A 26,321-nucleotide genomic window follows, 5' to 3' on the forward strand; every position below is an offset into this window, starting at 1 on the left:
AAATAATGAAGTCTTTAACCAGAATAGTGGTGTCTAGAATAAAGAAAAAGAAAGGCAAGATGCACTTGACAATGAAGAAGTGGCTAGATTTGGTAACTGATTGGATGTGGAAGCAACAAAGTAAAAGAAATCAATCATGACCACACAATTTTAATCTTAATAACTAGGAGAATGGTAGTTCTCTTAATAATAATTAATGTATTTACTAACAAATTCATTTTATTGTGGGTTTTATACTTCTTGACTATTTTGCCACCTGCATATATTATTAGTTAAATCAAAATCCTGAATAAAGACAAAGACAAAGCAAAGAAAACACAAATAGAGGTATTAGAAAGGTAGTGGCTCACACCGTGGCTTGGCCTCTCGAGTCCTTATCTTGAAGAGAAGGGAAAGTCAAATTCTCTGACACACAGAGGCCAAGGGCCCTCACCCTGTACTGGGCATGTTTGCCTTTCTCATAAATTTGAAGAGGTGTTCCCAAGTATTTTCAGTGCTGATGATGGGTCTAACCATATAACTAAGCCTAGTGAAAACCTCCATCTACATTCATGAGCAATTGCCTCAGTTATCATAACTTACAGAACACTTCCTCAAGTAGCAGGCATCATTCAACACAGTCTTATTTAATCCCCACCATAAGACCCTGAGAGAAAGGGACTGTGATTTTGCACATTTTACAGATAAACAAAAGCACGGAGATAGAACGTCACCTGCCCAAAGTCACTGAGCCAGTCAATGGCAGAGCCCCCAAGAGTGACTCCTCCGTACACACCCTTAACTGTCATGGGGAAATTACAAAACACAGGCAAATTCTCAGTAAACAGCTTTATATTTTTCACTGAGAAGAAATGCATGAATCATAATTGTTTCTTCTCTTAATATTTCACTTTTTGCAATTCTAATAGCCCATCTTTATCTGAGTAACTTCTGATATTCGCTCGTCGTTTTAGAATCTTCTCGGGAAGAGTGTTTGGAGGTCCAAGGTGGAAAAATTAAAATAAGAGGGTAACTCCAAAACCTTGTACAAAAGTTGCACAACATCTCAGTTTTTCGAGGTAGCAAATATTGGAAAACTTAGCTATAAAGTCCTAAAAATGTAATTGTAGCTTGGTAACACTATTAAATATGTATACTGTGGTCTTTTTGACAATTGTATTAATCCTTTTACAAAGCCTTCAGAAGTTCCATCAGAGAAGCATGGATGCTGTTTTGATCTATTTATTACTCTTAAGTGTTCAGAGAACTGTCCCTATTTTCTAATTAACACTTTTAAAGATAAAAAGCCATGTATTAAATCAATCTGAATGATGGTTGTTTGTGAATCCCACAAGATAAGGCAATTTGCATGTTCACTTTGTACTTACAAACTAAATCTGCACATCTCCAAAGCAGCCCCTTATAATGTAAACCTTTTGTGAGTATTTGTAACTTGAAAGAAAGTTTGGCCTACTACAGAAGCAGTGCCAATTATCTAAAGGGCTTCGTTACTGAACATGATTAAGATACAGAGATACTGGGTTGTTATTTCATATTGTTTGCTATGGAATTTGAAGAAGCGACTTTTAAAACCTCCAGGATTATAGATGACTACCTTTCTACGGGCAGCTAACACACAGCTCATTTCCCCCAACTGCTTTCAAAAGCAGCCAGTTGCCACTCAATTGGGGTAAAATTCCTTTGATATGAATTAAATTGCTTGCTGATGAAATGCACCTTTCAGCGACCTGTTTGAGTTTCAGCGGATGCTGTAGCACACTTCGTGATGTGAATTCCAGCATTAGCGCTAAATCACAGTGGTGATTTATTATTGGATTTTCAGTACTGATGAGTCAGCGCCATAAGATGTTTACCAAATTAGAATTTCAAGAACAATGGCACAGTTCTCATTAAATGCAAGCTTTTGTTGCCGATATAGGCTATTATTTCCACATGGTTATGGTGTGGTGTGTTCACACTTGGGGCACTCATCAGATAAGGTTTCTTTGCTTTTGCAGGATCTGTCTTCATTGGGCTTTATGTGCTCGATCAACTTTGAAACCATGTGTAAAAGCCCCAGTTTTCAAAATTCAGAAAAGGATCCTTTATCTTTTCTAAACAGTTCAACCTGTGCTTTTCCCTTTGCCAAATACTTCAAGAAACCAGAAATATCATGTGGGCTAGCGAAAATGGTATCAGATTTTTCTTTTTCTTTCCTAAGGAAAATTAAAACCGATGCCTTACATCCATTGACCTCTCTTCAACGGTTCTGTAAATGGTAAGATGTCAAAAAAGCTTTTGAGACACGGGGTACTGAGACATGTGATATTGACTTGTCCTGACAAAGGGCAGATGATTTTTTTTTTTCATTTCTTTATTCAATGAGTATTTGTTTTTCTTGTTTTTTTTTTTCAGTGAGAATTTATTGACTATCTCCCTCAGGCCCGGCCCAGTGCTGGTAGACCTTTTAGAGGCCCATCAGATAGAAATGTAAGCCTGAAATCCTTGTCCTCACGTAGCTTACTTTCTAAAAAAGAAGACAAGCATAAAACAAATGATTCAGTAAATATATAAAATACTATCAGCTCACAATTTCTATAGGTGCTAGATCTGTCACTATTATTGAAATACTTGAAACTTCAGCAAAAGTGAGTAAAATAAGGCTTGCTTATTCCAAGACCACTTGCGAGCTTATTTGAACAAGAGGAAGGTTCATACATCTTTCATAGAACAACTGCTTCTAAGGAGCCCGTGTGCAGTGTTCCTATTTAGGTTCAGTTACAAATTCTACCTAATTATAGCACTTTGCAGTACTTTATATTCTGAACTTAAATTAAAGTGGTCAGAGGGTGCATCATTGTTGACCACTGGTGGCATGTTCAGTTGTGACCCAGCCCATGGAAAGAACAACTAGACAATCTTTTTCAGGCTTTGTCTATCACTATTAGTAGATGATTAACAAAATCATACTTTTTTTCATTATGTCATGATTATAAGGAAGCTAAGTATAGACAAATAAAACATATTAGCAACTCCGGGCTCAGTCGGTTAAGCGTCTGCCTTCAGCTCAGGTCATGATCCTGGGGTCCTGGGATTGAGCCCCACGTCAGGCTCCCTGCTCCGCGGGGAGTCTGCTTCTTCCTCTGCTCCTCCTCCGGCTTGTCTTGTGTTCTCTCTTCCTCAAATAAATAAATAAAATCTTTTTTAAAATAAATAAATAAATAAATAAAATCTTTTAAAAAAGAAAAACATATTAGCAATTCAAACCCTAACGCAATGGATCTCAGCATTTGGCTTTTGTTCCCACCGCAAAGCACGTGGCAAATGATGTTCACGCATGGGGCAGAGTTTCATGTCATGGACGTTTAAGGATTTGCGCAATCTCCAGAACGCTAGCTAAACCTCCACCGCTGTTCATTCCCTCAAGACTGCAAATGGAAATGTGTGTGAGAATGAAATTATTGGAGGAATGACTTTGAATCTTCTGCTCTAATTTATTTTTAAGTAAATCCATTGAAAACGATTATTAATCCCTAATTCCGTCTGAACCACCTCCCAAAGAATCCCAACAAGCACTCATGCCTCAAGAGTGCATTTAGAACCACTGACCCAGATCAACGACATTCTTCTAAAGTTAGATAATCATCTCTGCTCTGAATTTTTAGAAACTCGGTGTACATTTAAATACCAATAACCAAAGCCAGCCAGTGCCATAATTTAAGCACTCATTTTGCTTTATTACTGTATGGTTTTCTCCTACTTGGCTTCCTTTCCCTCTTCCCCATATGGAAGATTGGATGGTAGAGGGGGGCGGGGTAGCTGGTTAGCGCTCCCGAGAGCAGGTACTTCCCCTCGCCCGCCGTCTCTGGGTCTCTCAGGCCACCACTGACAAGTGTTGATATGTGGAAGTAGTTAGCTCAGGTCGACGGTCCCTGCAGCCATGCTGGGAGCAGTCACTTCAATGGAAAGCTCTGTGGTCCCTGCCAGCTCCTCTGGTCCACAGATGTCTCAGGACGCAGCCCCGCCCTTTCTCGGTTGCCGAAGTGGGGTTTGCAAACGATCCGGCACACCAGACTTGTAGCCGACCTTAAGGTGGACTTCCACAGAAGGTAGGAAACTTGTTGGCTTCAGAAAAAAAATTTTTTTTTAATATTTCATACACTCAAAAGATTTTTTTTTAGAAAGAACCCCTTCCTTTTCAATTCAGGTAGAAACGTTTTGTTTTCTGTGAATGAATCCTTTGCTTCTTTGGGGGGTAAATGCGGTTTTGCATACTTTAAGTTTACCCATAAATCCTTCTGAAAATGCAAACTGAAAGCACACTTTCCTTCTCATTAAATTCTATTATACTAAAAGAAAGATCTAAGTCTAACTGTAACAGGATCTAAGCAGTGCTGTAAGCCAGAACTCGGGGGCCGCCTTGTAAACAGTACAACATGAGTACACTGGAGAGGGTCTGTCTCTCCATCCTGACTCCGATAAGCAATCGCTGTGTGAAGTCCAATCTATACATTACGTTAGTGGCTTAAACCCAAATAGCGTGACTGTGTAGACTCTTTTAATTATTGCGAGACAGGGAACATGTTTGATAGAAAAAGAAATCATTAAATACGATCTCTCTAGAATAATGTGACTGCTCTTTGACAGGCAGCATTGCTGGAACTTTATTTTTTCACATCTTAGTGGGTAAATAAAAACTTTGTTGAATTTAGGACATCCATGGGCATTTAAAAAAAGCTTGGCTTAAAGGCCAGGTTTTTTAAATTCAACGAGACAAAGGGGAATTGAAGAGAAGGAAAAAAGAGGAAAGAAAAGAAGGGAGAATAGAGAAATAGAACAGAAGGAAGCAAAAACAAAAAAAAAAGAGAGAAGGAAGGGAGACAGGGAGGCAGAGAGGCAGGGAGGGAGAGAGACAAAAGAATAAAATATGGAAGTTAAGTATACTGACAGCGCAGTTGCTTAAACACGCTGAACTTTCAGAGCGGATCAGCAAAAAGTTTGAAAGCTCAGGTGTTTCTATAACTGTAATACATTGGGAAAATTCACACTGCTAAATGAGCCTCAAATTCTCACTTCCACCTGCATGAAACAGAAACACTGTTAGTGCACTGGGCTGTAATCAAAACGATGCCAAAATGAGAACGTGAGGATGCAAGACTTGTGAGATCCTTCTGTGTTGTGCTCCTCCACTATGAAATTCTAGAATTTGTAAAATTATATTTTAATATGCTACCAATAGGTTGCATTTGTTGCCTGTTCTGATTTATTAATTTTAAAAACATGCCACTCTTTATGAGGAAATTATTTTTAACACATGATAAAGATTCAGTGTTAATTTTTTTTTCCCATTGAGAAATAGTTTCAAGGCTAAATACCCAAATCCAGTTCATGATCCTAAGGATTAGAAGTCAGCAAAATGCTGACGTAATGATGCAGAACCAGAAACAGGGAAGCCATTTGTGCAAAGGCTAGTGTACAGGTCTTGGAAGGACAAGCTAGGATGCTAGGAAGAAGACATAAAACTAAAGAAGATACTTGGTTCCCTCTTACCACGTAGATATAAAACAACAAACCTAACAGCCATGTTTCAGATTAGCTCTATTATATGAGCATTTGTTTCACAAAATAGCTATGTACAAAAGGGCATACCATATCTGAATGTCTGTAGGAGAAAACCATCTTATAATTACAAACTTATTTCGTACTAAAGATCTCTGGTTCCACTGTAAATATTTTTGTTGGGTGCCTGGGTGGCTCAGTCAGTTAAGCGTCCACCTTCGGCTCAGGTCATGATCCCAGGGTCCTGGGATGGAGCCCCACATCTGGGTCCCTGCTCAGTGGGGAGCCTGCTTCTCCCTCTGCCTCTGCCTGCTGATCCCCTGGCTTGTGCTCGTGCTCTCGCTCTCTCTCAAATAAATAAATAAAATCTTAAAAAAAATAAACGTTTTGTTAATGGAGATGACATTGGAGAAAACTTTTCCATCTTTACACTATCAGTTTATACTGACCACATAGTTAGAAATGAAGATTTCTAAGATTTTTGCCTAACACATGTACATGTTTCCATTTCCACAAGTATAAATTATTTATTCTTCTGGATCTCCATTCATCAATCTCAAAATGGAGAAAATATAGAAAATGTATGTATTATGGATTTGCTTGTCTGCACTCTATTATAGAGCAATCCTTGCCCACATTTAAAGATTTACTTAAAGAGAATTTAAATATAAACAGATTCATATGCACGTGCATACATATTGGAAGAATGGAAAAAGGAGGAAATGTTACGAGACTTCCTCTCTAATTCTTTCTACCAAGCACCACTTCTTACACGTATCGTGTTTGGAGTGCTCTTCCTTAAACAGATATCCGTTCTTTTCTCTCATCGGGAACGCGCACTAAGAGCAAATGATGCTGTATTCGTAATATTCGTGCATTTTTTTCTTGGTGTTTTCTCCTGACTAACCACAAAGTTACTGTGGTAGCTCTGTGGTGGCTGCTCGCAGTGGCCGAAAGCAGTGAAGCCCAAGTGCTCAAAGGCAGCCTAACTTCAGGACAAAGGTGGATGTTGTCATGAGGAGAGCACCTGATTGGGGCTTCGGGGGTGGCAAGGAGGGCCGAAGGGAAGTGATGCTTTGCTTCTTTTAACCTGGTTTGTCAATGCGTCTTTGCACAATTTATTTACTTCTTTTTTTTTTTTTTAAGATTTTTTATTTATTTATCTGAGAGAGAGAATGGGAGACAGAGAGCACGAGAGGGGGAGGATCAGAGGGAGAAGCAGACTCCCCACCGAGGAGGGAGTCCGATGCGGGACTCGATCCCGGGACTCCAGGATCATGACCTGAGCCGAAGGCAGTTGCTTAACCAACTGAGCCACCCAGGCGCCCCAATTTATTTACTTCTGACACTTAAATGCATGTGCGAATCCTCTGAGGGCTAAGTCATGTCATTAATCTTTTGTGGCGCGTTATTGTTATGCATATATACCAATTTTGCCAAAAATTCCCCATTACTTCTTCTTTGTTAAATAACAACAAGCTGTGAGGGTTAGTTCTGCATCAGCACTTCAATTTCCTCATGAAAGATTGGCCTGCTTTCTTTTGGGGTTGTGAGCACCCAGGCCAATATTACTCATGTCTTGTTACATAACAAAAGAAAACAAAGGCAACTTGAACAGTAATCTGGCTTCGCCTGTTTGTTCTGGACACCATTTTGGTCTGCACAACTCAGACTACAGGCATTGTTTCCTTGCGTCCCTATACATGGAAAAATAAGGCAATGGAGTATGCCAATCCCTTAGTTCTAGCTCTTGGCCAAATGGGCGCTGAGATTTAGCCAAATCTCCTCACCCATTTATGGAATGATATGTGCCCTTGCTAAGAAAATTCTCACCATCCCATTCAGCCTCATTCTCTTCTGAATCTGTGCACAAATCATGGCTGGCTACCCAGCAGAGCCAGTGCTTTACTCTGCATGTCAGAGCCTGCCGAATGTGCCATTCCTTCTCTGAAGGGCATCAGTACGCTGGCATCCCAGGTACCTCCCCGTGGAGGGTGACAAAAGTCTGGCTACGATCAACACCCTGTCCTAAGCCTGAATGAGTGTCCTATCTCTTGAACAGGTGTTGGGACCAAAGACCAGGACCAGCTGTAACTCTCGTAGCTTTTTCATGAGATAATAAGAATTTTAGGCAGGCTTGATGGAAATTTTGAGATTCATTGAATTGATAAATGTCAAATAAGTGGGGAAAGTAAGTGAGTGGTTTACGCACTGATTTGTCATCAATGGAGCTGTAGATCAGATGGCAACGTGATCCTTTTTAGAGCAGCTCTTGTCTTCCTCTGCTCAGATGCACCAAATGAAGCGCCCATTTGCTGACTAGAAATTCACAGTTGAGGTCGACTGATGATGCAGTGCAAAGAAGCCTGTTCTGTTCCTCTGCTCACAGATAAACCGTGCCAAGCTTCACCTTTAAATAGCTCCATATTTAATTATGCGATATTTAGAAATAAATTTCAGTCACAGTTCACTAATAATTTGTTCCCACCTAAGAGAGAGCAAAAAAAAAAAAAAAAAAAAGGAAAAAACAAAGAAAGAAGGAAAAAGAAAAAAAACGATATTTAGCAATCAGGAACTCTTAAAAAGAAAAAAAAAATGGACAACTCAGTGCCAGGTTGCAACATAAAATAAAGCATTTATTTAAGGGAAAATCATAATAGATTAAACTAATTATAATAAAAATAAACTAAAAAATTTTTAGAGGGTGATATTGTTTTTCTATTTCACCATAAAACCTTAGGAAGTTATGGATTAACTTGAGCAAACAGAACCCGAAGAAGGTACAGTAGCTACTTTCTTGAAAACAAAACAATCTTTTCGTTCCTGCCATTTGTCGGAATTCTTCCTTCGGGCAAGCCGGACAGCTGCGCTAGTAGGTTTTTTAGTCATGGGTTATAAGCCCCACCTGGCTAGATTTGTTTAGCAGACAGCTGGCCGAATTAAATAAAAAGAATGGGACACAAAATGCTTCCCAAAAAAAGCTGAGAGAATACTTTTTGGAGGTTTTAGCCTTTTGGAGGTTTATGGTTTCCTCTCTACTTTTTTTCTTGCCTATATTCTCATACTACTATATGTGAATATATATCGTGGATATTTTCCCTCAGTTATAATGCCATGGTTGAGGTAAAAATGCAGCACAAATGAAAACATCGAGTAAGCGTGTCTTGAACGACTTTTTTTTTTTTTTTTTGAGTTAGAAATACCAATTTGCAGTTTATAAGTCCCCAAGAATGACATCAGTTTTAAATTAGCATTTTTTTATTTCTACATTTTCTTTGCTATTTTTTAAAGCCAATAAAATAGATTTTCTTCATCTGGAATGTTCTTTCTAGCTTAAAGATAAGAAGGAGTCTAAATTGTGGGAATGGCATCCTTCTGCATCTGTTTCTCTCACAAACCTATCAAATATCTAATTTTTGGCATGACTGCTGGCTCCGACAGGGGGATGACATAAACCAGCTTTGTGGTTACATGTTTCACTTTTAATCTCATGGAAATAAAAATCAGCACTGAAATGTCCCTTTACATGTGACAATTCGGGACTCTTTTCCAAAAGCCCAGGCAGAGGGGCGTTAACCTGGTTAAGCTTAACGCACAGCATATGCAGAAGTGTCATGCATTTTTACGCGAAAAGACACAAGGCAAACCTGCCTTCAGTAGAGCTTTGTTCCCATCGGAAGCACAGACTACAAACAATAGGACCTGTATGACTCAGTGGCGGCAAGTTACTCAAGAATGACTGAAATGCATACCAGGATGGGGAGATGAAATAGCTCACTTAATAACCCTACATCTTCTGTGTGTTTTGTCTCTTTCCATAAATGCGGCAGAACTAGTGGAATATTTCAACCATCATGGGTTTGCTACTTAGCACGGGGAGAATCCAGCTTTTCACTAAACACAGTAAATATAGTATGGAAGGCTCAAAAAAACCAAAATGGTTTGGACCTGATCCTGATTGGAGGAACTCCATGAAAATGGATTCCAACTGCTTATAAATGAGCAAGGGGGTGGGGGTGTGCTGGTTTTAAAGACAGCGCGGCAGAGAAACATTAATGCTGATACCCCGCTAGCACCTAAGAGGTGACAATGATTTGCTGCCACACCAAACGTTAAAACTACTCAGAAGTTGAAACCTATTTATACAGCCCATGGAAATGTTCTGAATATTAAGGACCAGGCCAGGAAACAAACTCTTTAATTCATGACCTAATACTTGCTTTCCAGAGCAGAAGCCTGACTTGGCCCCTCTCCACCCAGCCTATGCATCTCCATGCAACGTAGACTTTATGGAGCCAGGCATGATCTGTTCATTGCAGAGGCCTGATTCTCCCTAAGCACTGATATCAATATCATACATTTCAAATACAAGGGAGGCCTGGGCAGGCTTAATCCCCGGGGCCCAAGTAAACTGAGTGTGGTCTCTAGGGGGGCTGTTGGCATAGAGCAAAAAGACAGTATTACTGTATATGTTTTCACATGGTTAGCAGAATGGGTCCCCATCAAAGACTGAGAAAACAGGCATGGTGAGAAGGGAGGAATGAGGTCACTCTAGGTTTCTGTCTGACCCTAAAAGACAATCCAATCTTGGCTGTCATCTGACAGTCTTCTATTTAGCTTGATAGATACAATTACATCTATCTAGCCAGATAATTACAGTACTGTGCATCTTCCATGTAGTGGTGGCTTAGCAGAATTAAAAGCTATACAATCCTTTTGTGTGTGCTAAGGAGCCTCTCCTTTTCTTCCTAATACAGATTTCCTCCTCCCCCACCCCCTGCCAGCCCCGCTCCCCCTGCCCAAGGAAAAGAAAGGGGAGAGAATCCCCTGTAAATCATAAATTGTGATTCTGAGGTATCTGTAAACTTTCATAGGAATCCATCAATTCTGTCCTAGTTCAACTTGCATCTCAGCCAACTTCTTTACTAAAGAAAATTGATTCTTGTTTACTTCTTTCAGTAAGGAGAATCATGATGAATTTTAATAGGATAACCCCCTAGTGTTAGAAAATCTCCCTCCTTTGGTTGTGGGAGCTTTGAAATTCGTAAATCAGAAATCAGCTTGGATTTTAAAAAAAATATATATTTTTAGACAAATATAAAAGATCTCTACAAGTTTCCAGCTCAACCTTAATAATTGCTCAACAGCCATTTTCTCGTTTTGTTTTGTTTTGTTTTCTTCACCCCAATGAGTAGTACGTTATTCCGATACTCTGTTATAAGACACTTTACTTGCAAATTGACCTTCAATTGTTAAAGGAATCACCCACCACCAATAATATTTTATTACTGGATGAAAATTAATATTGTCCCTTACTATTTTAGCAGACACAAGCATTTAATTGGGGATGGTGTGTACTACTTAGTAAAATGAATATTCCTTGGAGAAAAAAAAAGAGTGATTCTCTAAATGTTAATTCTGTTCATTGAAAGCCATGAGAGAAAAAGTTTATTGTTTTGGATAGAGGTAAACATATTGCTATGGGAATACTCCAGTGTAGATTCCATAGCTATTATTCAAGATACCAAAATATCTCATATTTAGCAACAGAAAATGTACTGCATTATTTGTTGGGTCAAAAGATACTACCTATTCTTGAGAAGATAATTTATTTTTCCTTAATTTTTAGAGTTCAATTTATAACATAACAAAAGATTACTAATTTCTTCCACCACCTAGAGCTTCAAGTCACTAATTAACTAATCCATTAAATGTATGTTTTCCACACTTAAGGAACCAAAGAAACCTGCAGGCTCTGTCTATTCACCCAGGCATCGCTTTCCTGGCGGTGGAATGAAACCAGCTTCTTTGTGGGATGGAGTGATCACTGGATGCCAGCAACACTACCCTACAACGTGTAGAGGGGGAAATGCAGGCTAGCTCATCCGAAGGAAACTACAGGGGAATTTTAGATCAGCAGAATGCAATTATCCAAGTTGGAATTGTTCCAGGACACCAAAAGCGAACTTTAAAGGTGGGTAAATTGAATAGCGTTTCTCCCCAACTGCAGGGCAAGCAACCACATCCCTGACAAGACTGGTGCTTGTTCTCTATACTTGACTTTACTTTGTGAAAACCAGTGGCCAAGGTCCTGGCCACTGTCACAGGAAATGGAGTGTGTAGACCATTTGAGCAGAATGGAGAGCATCAGATCTAATAACAGGCACCCTACACTCTACAGCTGTCTAAAAAGTGAAAGAAGATATTTTTAGAATCTGTTTCAAGACACAATATATTTGTTGAGCAGGTATTTAGGAAGACTACGTTTCCATCCCCTCTTGCATCTAAGTGGGACCACATGACTGAGTTCTGTCTGGCCAATAAAATGTGGGCGGAAATACATTACTCGACTTCTAGCTGGGCCATAAAACGCACCTCTTGATCTTCCAATTTCTCTGTCTCTGCTTCTCTGTCTCTGTCTCTGTCTCTGTCTGTCTGTCTGTCTGTCTGTCTCTCTCTCTCACACACACACACACACACACACGGAAGGGAAGGACCTTCTTGGAGAGCAGCTGCCCAAGAGAGTCACACAAGCTACATCAGAATGTACCACGAACAAGGAGAAAAAAAACTTCTATTGTGTTAATATTCGGGAGTTTTTGTTATACTGACTAGAGATATCTTGACTAATATAATGTCCATAATAAAAATGGAATTCTCTTGAATTCCAAAATTGAGAAAGTTGAAAGTCACTCCATAAAGCAAGGTTGTGGTAAGACGTACATTTTCATCCAACCCTTGTGAGTGTAAAATTTATACTAGTGTTCTGAGGGGGAAACTAAGCTAATATATTAAGCTGTAAGAACTTTACACAATTATTACAGTTTGACCTAGTAATTCTACTTCTAGAATCTATCCTTGAGGAAAAAATTTTTGTTCCTCGGATCATTGGTTATGATAACAAAAATATTATACAGGTTTTATTATCAGTAATAGAGGGATAGTTACCAAAATTTTGGTTATGCCTTTATTAGGAAATGCTATGCAGTCATTAAAAATTGTATATGCAGTGAATATTTTAGTCACTGATTTGTTCAATAAGCTAATGTTTATTGAGCACCTTTTTTGGGCTAGAACTTATTCTAGATGCTGGGGATATGACAATGAGCAACACAGAAAAAACATCCCTGCTCTTACGATGTATATATTTTTGGTGGGTAAGACTACCATGGTACAGTAGACAAGTCAATAAATAAAATAATTGACACTAGTAACAAACTGGGAAAACGCTTCACTGAGCGTTGAGGAAACGAATTCTGACACTACATAGACGCCGCACACACAGGCACACCAACACACAGAGTTAGAGAAAGTCTGCGGAGAAAAACCATAAAATTCTATCATATGCATATGCAATATTTCTAACCATGAGCAACCCAAAGGCCATGAAACATATAAATTAGTTGCGTTGCTGTTGTATGAATTTGAAATATTAAGGGTACAGCTCCGGTGTGGAGGGATCAATTTACATAGGGTACAAATGTAATTAGGCAGCTAACCAGCAACCACTTCTCAAAATGATTTTATTGTTACAAATCAAGTAACATTCTACAAAGTGATTTCAATTATTCAAAAGAAAACATTATTTTTTTAAAATTTTTTGAAAGGCCAAGAAAGGGTGATGGGTTGAGATAGAAACTCGGGGCTAGCACTGATACCGGAGAGGAAAGCCTGCAGTAAGTCTAGCACAATAACGGTACGATGGTTCTCGTGGAAGCTGGGGCCCGGTGGATGGGTTCACGTTCCCTCTCCCCAGCCCTGCCCGGGAAGGAACACAAAGCGATTCATGAAACTGTTTCAGCTTTGTACTCCAGAGAATGCAAAAATTACTCCTCAAGTGAAAAATTAAAGAATCACTAGTGCTCTGAAGTGGACACTTAAATTTTCCCTTACGATTTCCTCTGTTTTCAGGGGCACTTTATACGCTATGGTGGGATGGGTTCATATGTCAATCCTTTAAGTGCTCGGTATGTTCGCTCACAAATGTCCAATGTCTGTGCCATCCTTTCGACAGTGATTTTTTTCCTGGGTTGGGGAATTAAGAATTATTTTTGTTTTAGTCTTCATACTTCTGCTTTCTTAAATATTTTCTAAAGAGAGTATGGCTTACTTTAAACATTAAATAAAAACAAAAATTAATGCGTACGGACACATACGTAAACACAAAAGTGTACTGAGGAAAACTTTTTAGCTGTGACCCAGACTTCCACTACCACCGTAACACCACCTGGCACCTGCATGGGTGCAAGTACACAATAGAGTCACGTTGTTGGCCATGATGCTCCCAATCGGCCATCACCTGGCAGGTGAGCTTAAGTAATGCCTTTGGGCTTCCTGCCACACCCCTTAAAGACATAAATCACAAAGACGCTGGGTCCCCTGAAAGGCTGACCCTCTCCCCCAAAGTCCATTCACATTCATCCATCCATCATTTATTAGAGCCCCACACCTTCAGGGAAAGCCTGCAGAGCAGATAACATTTCAGAAGCAGCATATTTCCATAGAATTGGAAGAGAAAGCTTGTCCTTAATGGATCTCAATGAAAAATCTCCTCTGCACATAGGCAGAAGGGTCTGCAGTCCTGAACAAATCCCACCAGAACTAACTCTGTTGGCAGCAGTGGAGAACTCTGAATCAAAGGGTTGGAAGGAATCTAAGTAAGACATCTAGTCCATCACCCTGCCTCCAGGCAATTTTCCAGACAGATGGGTATTTGTCCTGTTCTTAAAGCTCTCCACTGATCTGAGGAAAAAAGACAAGGGTATTTATATCCATGATGTTTTCTTACCAAATGTGTAATATTTGCCACCTACACCATCTGCAGCAGTTCAGAATGTAGTAAGATTAAAAGTTAAACTCATTGATCTCAGGAAAGACAATGAAATGAAAATATTTTGCTTTATATAATGTAATTTCCCTCAAAGCTTTTGATGAAGACTTCATAAAATGGCATCAGTCGTTTAGGGCAACGAATGAAGCCTTTGCTTGACAAATGACAATCACTGCAATTCTCACAACTCAGAAAAAACTCAGTAGTTACTGTTGCTCCTTAACGTGGTTCTGTAGAGGTTAAGTCCAAGGTCATAGGCTTACTCTCTGGGCAGGTCATTTAGCAATACTTTGTTCCATGGCTTTTAACCACAGCTCACCAGTCTCTCAAACATACATCCTTTGTCACAAATACTTTAAGAGAATATGGATAAATTATCAAAAGTTCATGTTTTCGAGTGGAGTGGGGGTTCCTTTTTCTATCCCTCCAGTTATGTGCGTTGCCGTTTTTCTGCATGAAATAAACCTAATTCATTGTTTAGTATTTGGATAGAGAAATGAAATTTGAAGATCTCCCGGCCAGATTTTATAAAGAACTACCCAAACCCCAATCCCTTAATCCTCTTATCCGCATACCCAGTTTCTTCATATTTTGGAACTTGAGCTCTTTAAGATTCAACAGGTCACTTTCCCTGATGTTCCATATACTGACTGCCTAGCAACCTCTAGTGATTTTATTGCCATGTGGCCAACCCTAGGTTTGTTCCTTGGGCGTCTTCGTTCTTGAACCGACACCAGCCTAACAAGTCAATATTCAGTATGTGACATTTGCTGGTGAGGAGAGATGCCACTTCCACCCAGACAGAGACCACGGTTGGTCCTTGTATCTGTGCATGAGCATGGTCAGGGCAATGAACGTGAGTTAGATCTGTAAGAAACACCACTCTGGATAACCCAATCTCCAGCATCTAGTCCTTAGTTCCAGGTGTCATATACATGGATCCATCCTTAAACTTTCCCCAGGATCATTGCTAAAGGCATTGGAGACAGTCAGGTCTATTTCTTTAGGAAAACTTTTTCTCAAAAGCTGTTCTGGCTGGGAGTAAGTCTGGCATTCAGAGCTTAGCCTAGAATGACTACAGCCCAGGTCTTATTGAAGGAACCATGATTTCAAATATGAGTCGCTCAAAAGTATAAGTTTTATAGGATTTATTCTCCCTAATACAGAAAGTTGGTGAAGGTGGCCCAACTTAGTTATGCACTTAGTATGTATAAGATGATCAAAGTTTTGGCAAAATTCTGCACATGAGATAAATTCCCAATGAACAGGGCATAAAGTAATGGAGAATCAACTACACTAGTACAGTAGAAAGAGAATCATCCTGGTAGTCTAGAGATCAGAGTTCATTTGACATTGGTATAAAGCAAGTATAAATTTATTCACATATAACACATAGTTCTAGAACAGTTCTAAGATAAAATCCACCAAGCCCTGGCCTTAGAGCAAACTGAGAGCTCTCAGTAAACAAGGTAGAGTGAGCTAAAACAGGTGAGGTCGGGGCTGGGGCATTCTATACTCAGACCAGTGAGACAGTAAGCCCAAGGCCAGTCCAAGCCAGCATGAATATCTAAAATTTCTGATCAAACAGTGAGATAGGACAGCACATTTTCTGAGGGAAAGTTATTCTCAGCATCTAGCAGTGCCTGAGTTGTTATTCAAAGAAGTGGATACTAAAATACCAAATATAATATTTATAAATAAATATATATAAATAGAAAATACTAAAAATAGTCCAGTCCTGGTCCACTGGCTGGCAGGATCTAGAGAAGAGAGAAAGGGGCAGGGCCCTGCAGACTGGGTGGGAGGCAAGTTGGCCTCTAGTCCCAGAGGGGAATGAATAACTAAGAGACCTAAGACCCAGAAATCAACCCAGAGCACAGCTAGATTAGAAAATGAGTTGCACCTGCAGGGGAATAGGTAGAAAGGCTAAGGCGTCCCTGACTTCCCCAGCTGCTAGAGGACATCATCTGCGGTGACGCTCCACTCTGTGTGTACGAGTATCACCAACATACCTCCTTCGTTTCTTATAAGAGCCCTCAGAGGTAGTCAAAAAACGCTCATGAACCAAGAGCTCTCTGGCTAAATATATAGCCCGGAAGATGTTGCATGTTATCACTGCTACCCTGCCTTTATCATACTCTTAGAGAATCACAGTGCACATCCAAAGCTCTGAGATGTCCTGTATGAAAGAGACCGTTTCCAATTGCTTATTAACCCAGAATGTCCAATGAAACCACTTTCCCAGCACCCTAACAAATATACTTACATACTTGTACTTCCAGAAACATTTACAATCTTCTTTCTTACCCAGTGTTCTAAGGAACGGACTCTGAAAATTCCAGAGAAATACATGTGCTTTGTAACACAAAAAATTAAACAAATGTAAAATAGTGTTATTGTGGCCAATTTGTGCTAGTAAAATGAGTAAGATGGTGGTGTTGGAAGCCATTAATGGAGTAGTGGTGCTTATGCTTGGATCACTATAGATCTACCAAGACAACAAAAGGTGGCTAAAGGTCTGAATTTTCTGGCACAACATACACCACAGATGAGGCATATATTTGGGTTTAAAAAAACATACAGAGTGAATGAATGAATGAATGAATGTGTAAATGAGAGAAAGTACAAATAATATCATATATTCCATCCCTGGAGAATACATTTTCCTTTGAGGGAGACAATAAATTTCTTTCACCCTGTGCCCAAATGGTGGCATAGTTCTCCCAGGATGAGCCAACCATCATAATTATAAACTCACAGGATATTTGCTCTAGAAAAGTGTCTTTTTCCTACTGGCCCCTTCCCAGCAAAGACTATCTCCTTGCAGGGACTTGTGGATTTTCTACCACCTCTGTATTCCCAAATCAATAGCCAGCCTTGTGCCATTGCTTCTATGGAAGACTTAGGTCCTGAGCACTTGGATGTATATATTTGTTGAGGTGGGAGAGGAAAAAAAGATGGTCTCATAGGAAATTACAGTTAAAAAAACAAAACAAAAAAAAAGTGTTTTAATAAGAAGTTTCTCGGAGCCTTTAGTATGCTAATGGACATTGTGGTTTTCTAAAAACAGGTTGAGAAGGAGTGGACACACTATAAAGCATTTTCTAAGCTGTAAATTTTTCCACAAAACTTTATGTCCATGGAGCATTTGGGGGGAGATGTTGTGCTGGCTTCTTTAACTTTCCTTATTGTGTGTAGCTAGAACTATCTTTAAGGGTTATTTTAAAGAATGAATGAGACAATGTGAGCAATATTTCCTAGCATAGTCACACACAGCGGAGCTTCAGAAAATAATGTTTCTAATAACCTGCAGGTATTAGGCAAACATAATTATCCTCATTTTGTGAATGAGGAAACTGAGGTTCACAGGAGTTGAGTGACTTGTCTTTAGTCAAAGAGCCAAACTAGGGCTTCTGCCTCCAAATCCAAAAAGCTTTCTCCTGGGCCACTGCTTCTGGCCCCTGGGCAGCTCTCACCCCACAACTACATCATTACCTACCATGATGTCACATCCACCCAGAAATCAATTTTGCATGAAACACTCTGAGTAAACCAAGTGGGAGCCTCATTGGTTTGAATTCAATTCTTTTGAGGGCTTGCGATCAGAAAACATGTGCTATCCAATTTTTCCCACACATGCCACTTCTTAGCTGGCCTATCACTGGGGGCCTGGGCAGTGTGGTCTGTTTGAGGCCAATAATCATATCACCATTGTAATGAGTGGCAAATCCTATGTAATTTACACATTAAAAGGAGGCTGAGATGCATGGAAAAACCCAGCCCCCATTTGTCTAATGAAATTAAAGCTCTTAGCCAAATACTGGTGCTGAAAAGAGATGTTTGGGAAGGGCTCTCGCGGGCTCTCTCGCCCCTGCCTCTGAAGAAGAGGGTGAGTGTTCTTTATTCATGATCCCGCCTCTACCTAAATCACTCCCACAATGGGACCTCTAAACCAAGGGGCCCTGTCTGGGAGCATGATTTACGCATAGCTGAGGCCAGGCGGGGCTTACAAAGGCATTATGACTAGTTATTTTCAATGACAATTGAAGGGAAAAAGAAAGCAGCAAAGATGTTCTGTGGCTTGGCAGGCAAAGCACTAAACTGCCCCTGCCTCCTTCCCCAAACGGCAGCAAAGAAAGTTTTGAGACATACCTGATAAAGCAATTATTTTAAGATATTTTTCTCATTCAGTGGTAGCGGGACGGTATCATAAAACAAGTGTGACTAATACAACATTTGGAGGAGCCGCACGGAGCCGAAGCTCTGGAACAAAACATTGGTCCCATGACAAGGCAAGAAGAGGTGGCTGGCTCTAGCATTCAATGGCTGTCCAACCTCTTCTGAGCTCCCCAAGACTGAAATTCCCCCTTACGTCGGGGAACCAGCCATGTTGAGGTGAGATGAAACAAAACAACCCACATATAATTGGGTGTCAGTCTGAAAGTCAAGAACCTACCGTCATGAAGCTAGTTAGTCCATAGAATGCTTTCGTTTGGCCCATGAATGGCAAATACATGGAAATACTGTAGAGTATGTGGACTTAAGAATATCAGTGGGAGCATCAGGGCAATAATGTGTGCAAAGGAATGGCCAGAGTATACAGGAAAACAGCTAACACACCTTATCCCTGGCTTAACCAACTTCTCACAGGCAAATGCATGTGATGAAAAGAAGGGCTCACACACACGTGTTCACACATACACACCTGAATCAGGAAAAAGAGGTGTGTTAAGAAGTATCATTCTCCATTTTCCTCACCTTCCATAAAATGTTTCAAAATCTAGACACTGTCTGATTCCAACCTCATTTCCTACCACTCTCCTCCACTCCCTATACTCTAACCACTTCCTTCTTTATCTTCCTCAATCACATCGAATGCATTTCTGTTTCAAGACATTCTGCCTGTAATATTCTGTCCTAGGATCCTCATACAGCCAGCTCTTTCTTTTCTTTTTTTTAAAATATTTTATTTATTTATTTGACAGAGAGAGAGAGAGCCAGAGAGACAAGTGGGGGAAACAGTAGAGGGAGAGGGAGAAGCAGGCCCCCGCTGAGCAAGGAGCCTGATGCGGGGCTTGATCCCAGGACCCTGAGATCATGACCTGAGCTGAAGGCAGCTGCTTAACCGACTGAGCCACCCAGGAGCCCCCAGCTAGCTCTTTCTCATCCAAGTAGATTTTGCGGGTTCTAAGTACATCAGATCAAATATATTTAGAAACACTCATATTAAATAAAATTTACGTAAAATGAGAACAGTTGAGTTTCAGTTGATTAGTAACAATAGACATTTTGTATGCATTCAAAAGAACATTGTTGATTTAAATTCTGCAGTATTCTTTTCTTTTTTTTTCCTTTAAGTAAACTCTACTCCAACATGGGGCTCAAACTCATGACCCCGAGATCAAGAGTCACATGCTCTAATGACTGAACAAGTCAGGTGCCCCTCTGCAGTATTTTTTTCATAAATTATTAGCAATAACGTTTTTTCCAGGTTTGAAATACTTTCTTAAGCCCTTAAAAAACTCCTAGCCAACATTAACTAATAGATGAAATATTTCTGTTCTTCCATTTGAGTTCAGGCCAAATAGCATCACATACTCAGAAGAGGTGTTTTCTAACTATCCCTTCCAAAATATCCACCCATTTCACATTCAGTGACTTTCTACCATTTCTTGTACTTTTTATAGTCACTATATGACTGAATGAATTCACACATCCTAGGTTAATTCCACAATAATACTGATTTAATATAATAATACTGATTTAAATTTGCATTTGTATAGGACTCATAACTAAACTGTAGTAGTTTCAACAGTAACAATTCAAGATGCCATTTTCAAAGGTATCTGGTATTGTAGGGTAGGAGGCTGGTCAGTGGCTCAGTTTTAAGTTTTAAATACAAAATAAATAAATGCATACATACATACATACATACTTCCATCAGAGAAACTTTAAAATCCAATTTTGTATCTGGTTGAAATTTTGGTTCTCATAGAGAAGAGAAAGCCAACAGAGAGAACATGACCCAGCTCTCAGGGTAGGTGGACAGAAAACATAACCAGAACCCAAATTTATAGAGACGATTGAAAGAGAGCAAATCTTCCCATTAAAATCGATATATAAAACCTTGGGATGTAAAGTATGTAGTTTCATAAGTGCACCAACAAAATCCAAGCTTAGCAACAAAATACTTTTAGGTATAAATCAGATATCTTGGTGCAAACTATGGGACAGAGAATGTAGCACTCACTCATGAAGCCCCAGACCCGAGAAGTATGTAACGTTATCATTCGGCCTTCAGAAAGAGTAATGGCAAGCAGGTATCAGAGCCCATGGAGTGGTGATTGACATACAACCCCCTTTACAGAGACTGTATTTGAATTACCTTCCACAAAGCACTTTGTTTTTAAGAAAAATCTTTTGTTAAACAACACCTCCTGATATTTTGATAGACAGATGCCAGGACCAAATGAATCTTATGAAGTTGTTAGAATTTTAGTTCTGGGATCCAGAGTAGACTAAGTCAACCATTGCATAATTCTGATTTAAATAGTTTGTGTGTTGTATGTTGGCTGTCTTATTTCATTTCCTCAGTAACTTTATATGTAGGTAAAAAATATATTGTCCTTGTTTTGTGGTAAAGAAACAGATGCTCAGAGAAATTAGATTCCTGTTTTAGTTAGAATAGGTCAAGTTTATGCGACAGTAACAAGCAATGCCAAAAGAAACAAGCTATGCACATACAAAGTCACACAGGCTGGCTACCTCTTCATGGCAGCTTCCTCTTTACAGCAGGCTCAGCAATATGAATTGTTTTCATTTTGTAGCTCTGTCACCTCAACATGTGACTACCCTGTAAGTTGGGAAAGGAGGAAGTGAAGAGTTACATAGGAGTGTTTCTTGGACTTAACACAGGAGTGACACACATAATCTCTCTCTCTATTTCGTTGGCCAGAACCAGTCACACAATCCTATTTAAAAGCAAGGTTGCTGGGAACTATAGCTTTCCATGTTCCCAAGAAAGAGGAATTTGATATGGAATCTGTCTCTCTTGCAGTGCCTAAGATCAAACAGCAAATAAAGTGAAAGAGCTAAGACTTGGCCCTAATCTGACAGCAACCCCGTACTCTTTCCATGACTCTAAGCTGGAAAATAAAGATTATGGTTTGTTTTGTTTTGTTTTGTTTTGTTCTGCTTCTGTTTCCAGGACCCAGCATATACCTGACATATGGAAGATACTCAAAATAGTTCCTATAATAGAAGGAGGGAAGGCAGAGATGGAGGGAAAGAGAAAAGGATGGAGAGAGGAAGGGAGAAAATACAGAAGATCTTTATTGTTTCTTAATTTCATGATTGATTGATTCTTTGAAGTATGGTAAAGGACAGATATGATATAGCCACTACTTCCCAGCCTTACAATGTCTTTTCACAGCGCTGAAGTGAAGAAGTAAAAATGTAGAGACCGGTATGGCCACCTTCAAGTTTCTGCCCCATACACCCTGCAAATATCTCCATCAATGGAGGAAGAGAGACGGGGAGAGAAAGAAGATTAAGGAAAGAAAGAAAAGATTAAGAAAAAAAGACTAGGTATCTCTTATGGGGAGGAAACAGAGGCAAAAGGAATTCATTTGGAATGTATATTGGTGTATAATATGCCTTGAGTTCTTTGCCAGAAAGGTGACATGTAAAGGAAATGCTACGGCAAAATTATTTAATAAGAAGAATACTGGATTTCTTCTGTGCTGTACAATTTACAGTAGAATCAAAGGACCACGCTTTTACACAGCCCTTACAGGAAAAGCAAAACAGGGGCAAGCAGAAATAAATTAAGTATCTGCCATTGATTGTCATGGATAGCACCAGCTTATTGAGCTAATACTTTATTAGTGTGCTATAGCTTGGATGATGATGGTCTTTTTATTGTTTTTGTGGTAACTCTTTATTTTAAGTATCTTATCATTATGAATTCATTTAGTATTGATTGCAATAGCACTGATCATAAAGAATTAATTTGGCCTTACCATGAATATCATACACACTTATATAAGAGTTTAGCTGTAATTCAAAATTAATTAATATGGTAAAATTTTATTGCTTTTGCAATTTTGCAATCTTTTTAAATGCATCTAAGGTATTTTTTTTCAGCAGGTAGTACCTAGCAGAAAATCTACCTAAGGCATTTTTCTCTGGAAGACAACTTCATTTAATGATAAATGGAAAATCTACCTTAAAAAAAATTCTTCATGTCTTAAAATATTTGTGATCCCAGCTCCAGAATTCAGGGTTACCAAAAGACTGAAGCCTTGAGTCCTAGAAAAATGATCATGTCTTCTGGGTGTTCCCACTTCCGTGGCATGGCTAGGATGAGCAACATAATTGAGGGTTTATCTCTCCTCGGTATCTTCTGTCTCTCACCTAAGATGATTTGTCCCTGTCAGAGTGAAGGGCCACCAGCAAAGGAACTCCATTTACTTATAATGATATTGAATTACCAGAAGGTACGATTCCGGGCATACTTCTAGCTAGTTGAGATTGTTGAATGTACGTATTAGTGGGAATCTGGTGAGGTTGGGTCTAAATCAAATGGCACGTGTCTGGAATGCCTGTCTATGGCCTTCAGTGACAATCCACTCCACTGTTTTCTGTTGCTGCTACTGTCCGGAATGGGGGCATGTGTAGACCTATTGGGACATCATGCTACTGATGGCCGGCCTTACACAGATCTGGACTAGGGTGTCATTCAAGGACTGCTACTAAAAGCCACCAATGTCTTAAAATAATCTCTTCCCTCCACCCTCTCAGTGTTCGGAAAGTCTTTGAGGCTTCTCATCATCCCTATTGAAAATGTAAATGTCACTTAGATCCAATAGAATAATCCATTTACCCACTAGGAATTTATCAGTAAGCAATCCAACATATGCAATCACTCTGACTGAATAAAATATTGAAATTTTAATGAAGAGGTGGGAACTGAGAAACAATACGGAGGATGGGAGACTGCCCAAAAGGCAGCCCTTGTGGAATGTCTCTATAGTAGGCCCTAGAATCCCAGGGACCAGCAGAGATCCTGAGAAGAGGTAAAGGAGCACACAGAACTGAAACGGAATCTTGAAGACAAAATTTTGGTCAAGGACAGTGCAAGATCAGCCAGTTAGCAGGCCAGAGAAGAACTAGGGGTGGCTTAGCCCAGGTGGAGTCAGCAGAGAGCAGCTAGGTGCCAGGAAACTCACAGAGCCCTGGCAAGCACTAAGGGCTCCCTGCTGTCAGGGGATATGCTAATGGAAAATGACATTAGAATACAAAGTAGGTAGTCAGCAGCAAAATTGATTTGGAGGGGGATATAGGCCTGTGCCCCAATGACTTAGCCCATTGTCAGAGCCCAGAGCCAGAGCAGTAGATATGGGCAAGGCAGGACAACCCAAAACTCATAGCAGAAGTGCTTGTGGCATCCCCGATAGGAAAGAACCTGTTACGGAGTAAGCTAAAAATGCCAACTATAAAGAGACGAGTCTCGGAGCGATCAGGGATTTCTGGGGTATCACTCTGAAATGTTTCTTAGGATTCCTGAATCTGTTTTACTGAAAGCATCTTGAGCGATATTAAAAATTGGTTTCCTCTTTTCCAATACATAGCACTTGTAACTTTCAAAGGGACCCTTAGAGGAAATTCAGCCTCATGGGCAAAGCCAGTTTCAGAAAGCTCTTCCAAGCTGCCATCCCTCGCAGTATAAGCTCTCCCCTCTTCTAACTTCTACTGTGCTTTCTCTCGGGGAAACCATAAAAATGAAAAGAAGCCACACCTTTCACTAGCCAAACTCTCTCTTATGGTTGTGCAGAAATGTAATTATCACCCTTGTCTTAGGTAGTAAATACCAGAAGTTTTTTAGTTGGCATGAACAAAGATTGTCCTACTCCTGTCTGATACCAAAAAGGTATATACAAGTCTATTCTTATCTTTCTAATTACTGATATTTTCTTCGTGTCAGTTAATAATACACTGCAAATCAAATAACACAGCTGCTGAACAGAAGATTCTGAAGTCCAGAATTCACCTGTCCCATCAGATTAGTTAAAGGTTTCAGGAAAAGGGAAGACTAAAGAGAACTGAAGTAATTTGGTTCTTAACACCTTAAATAAGCATGTCATTTGATTATAGGTGTTTCAGGGTGTCTTCAGTGGCAAAGATGCCCCCCTTCCTGATAAACACCAAGTTCAGCACCTCAAAGTGACTATGTGAGCATATGCATTCGCCCTTAAAAATTAGCAGAGGATCTCACTGAGGTAAGAGGGTATTCTTTATTTGTGCTATGGGAAGCAATAATGGAGATTTACAGTTCTTCGATATAGCATAGGATTTCCCAGAATGCTGACTAACAGAACCCTTCGGAGGTTTATTGATGTAGCGCTGTATTGAAAACACAGGTTTATTAATAAAGAGCTTCATGAGAGTCTGAGAGGCAAAAGGAGATAGCAAATGATACGATGGCACGAAAAATAGGAAGACCGTGTGAAAAAGCGTGTGGCTTGAGAAATGTGACCAGGAGATTAACTGCCGGGATCAACTTAGAAACTTAAGCATTCAGGGAAAACATTCAAGTGGAGTCTATGCTAACAGAGCCTTTTCCTTCTGTTTGCAGGTTTTAATAGCCACAAACGTCTCTTAGCATTTCCCTCCCTTAGGAAGACAATATCAGACTGCTGGCATTGATTTCTTAAAATTATACTGGCAAAAAGATAAACAAAGCTCAAGATATAGAAATACATTTTACACTGAAAAAAAAAAAAAAAGGAAAAAGAAAGAAAAAACCACACTGAAACCAAATCCTCATATTTCTTGGCTCACGGTAACAGGCTGACTAGTTACCCAAAATGAGCTTACTGCAAAATCACTCTGTTCTCACCACAGGCACAATTTACCAACTGGGTGCAACAGACACCGGGCTGGCTCCTGAACTTCTCTCCTCCAATTAAGCTGCACAACCTGTTACCATTTTGCCAATGGACTCTATTTACTTAGGTTCTGCATAACTTGCCAAGTGCTCACTCTGTGGAATTCCCAGCAAAGAGAAAGGAACAATTGGGGGAAATTTTTGTTAACATCCTTTCTTTTAACTTTCCCTAGCAGAGGGGAATGCATCAACGTGGAGCAGATGTGCTGAGACCAAATGCTCTCTTCCTCATGATTACAGTTGGTTATACCTGTGGATAGGCGAGCTAATTCTGCCGCAAATGTGCAAGAGAGGGTAGTACTAACGTACAATGTGTGGTCCTGGAGGCTTTGTTCCCACGTAATAGGGTGCTTCGTTTCACGAGACCTGGCACGTTGAGAAGAAAACTGAAGCAAAACAGCCCTGTGCCGTTGGAATCATGAGCTATCTCCGTGCGGCTTAGAGAGTGCCCAAGTTCTCGGCGATGTTGACATAAATATCATGGAATTTATTATTTGGAGTTGGAAAATAATGATTCTTTCTGCTTAATGTCCTCAGCGACTCTGCACCCGATTGCTTTCTGCCATTTGAGAATGCCCGAGGATGTCATTAAAACTACGTGTATCAATATTAAACCTTTACAAGTAGTTGACTAAATGAGCTGTTATTATCTTTGTTTCTGACAATAGTGTACCTTTTTACTTCATTTATCAGTAACTAGGTGTAGTCGATTGCACTTTGGTATTGATCCCAATATCCATACCCATCACAGACTACCTTTCTTCAAGGTCATCGTAAGGTCGAGTTATGATCAATATGAATTGACCGTCTGCAAATAAATTTATGTAGCTGACATTATTGCAAGTAATACCTTTTTTCAAATTAAGGTGGACTACTTTGTGAAGCATATGTGTTTGAAATATTAATGGTAACATCATCCAACTCTGCATAATGAACCAGCCTCCCCATAATTTACGAGTCCCCTTTGTAGAACTGAAAGTTACATAAGCTCCCCAATAACCATTT

General features: G+C 39.7%; 1 long non-coding RNA gene across 1 annotated transcript; it reads left to right on the forward strand.

The window, feature by feature from the left end:
* Window positions 1–3,850: 3,850 nt before the first annotated feature.
* On the forward strand, window positions 3,851–26,059 carry LOC118534783 (uncharacterized). Its single transcript, XR_004916882.2, has 4 exons — window positions 3,851–4,088; window positions 11,272–11,512; window positions 24,524–24,648; window positions 25,005–26,059. It is a non-coding gene; the product is annotated as an uncharacterized LOC118534783 (long non-coding RNA).
* The last annotated feature ends 262 nt before the right edge of the window (window positions 26,060–26,321 follow it).

Source organism: Halichoerus grypus, chromosome 4, assembly GCF_964656455.1.
Source record: "Halichoerus grypus chromosome 4, mHalGry1.hap1.1, whole genome shotgun sequence".
NCBI classification, from domain to species: domain Eukaryota; kingdom Metazoa; phylum Chordata; class Mammalia; order Carnivora; family Phocidae; genus Halichoerus; species Halichoerus grypus.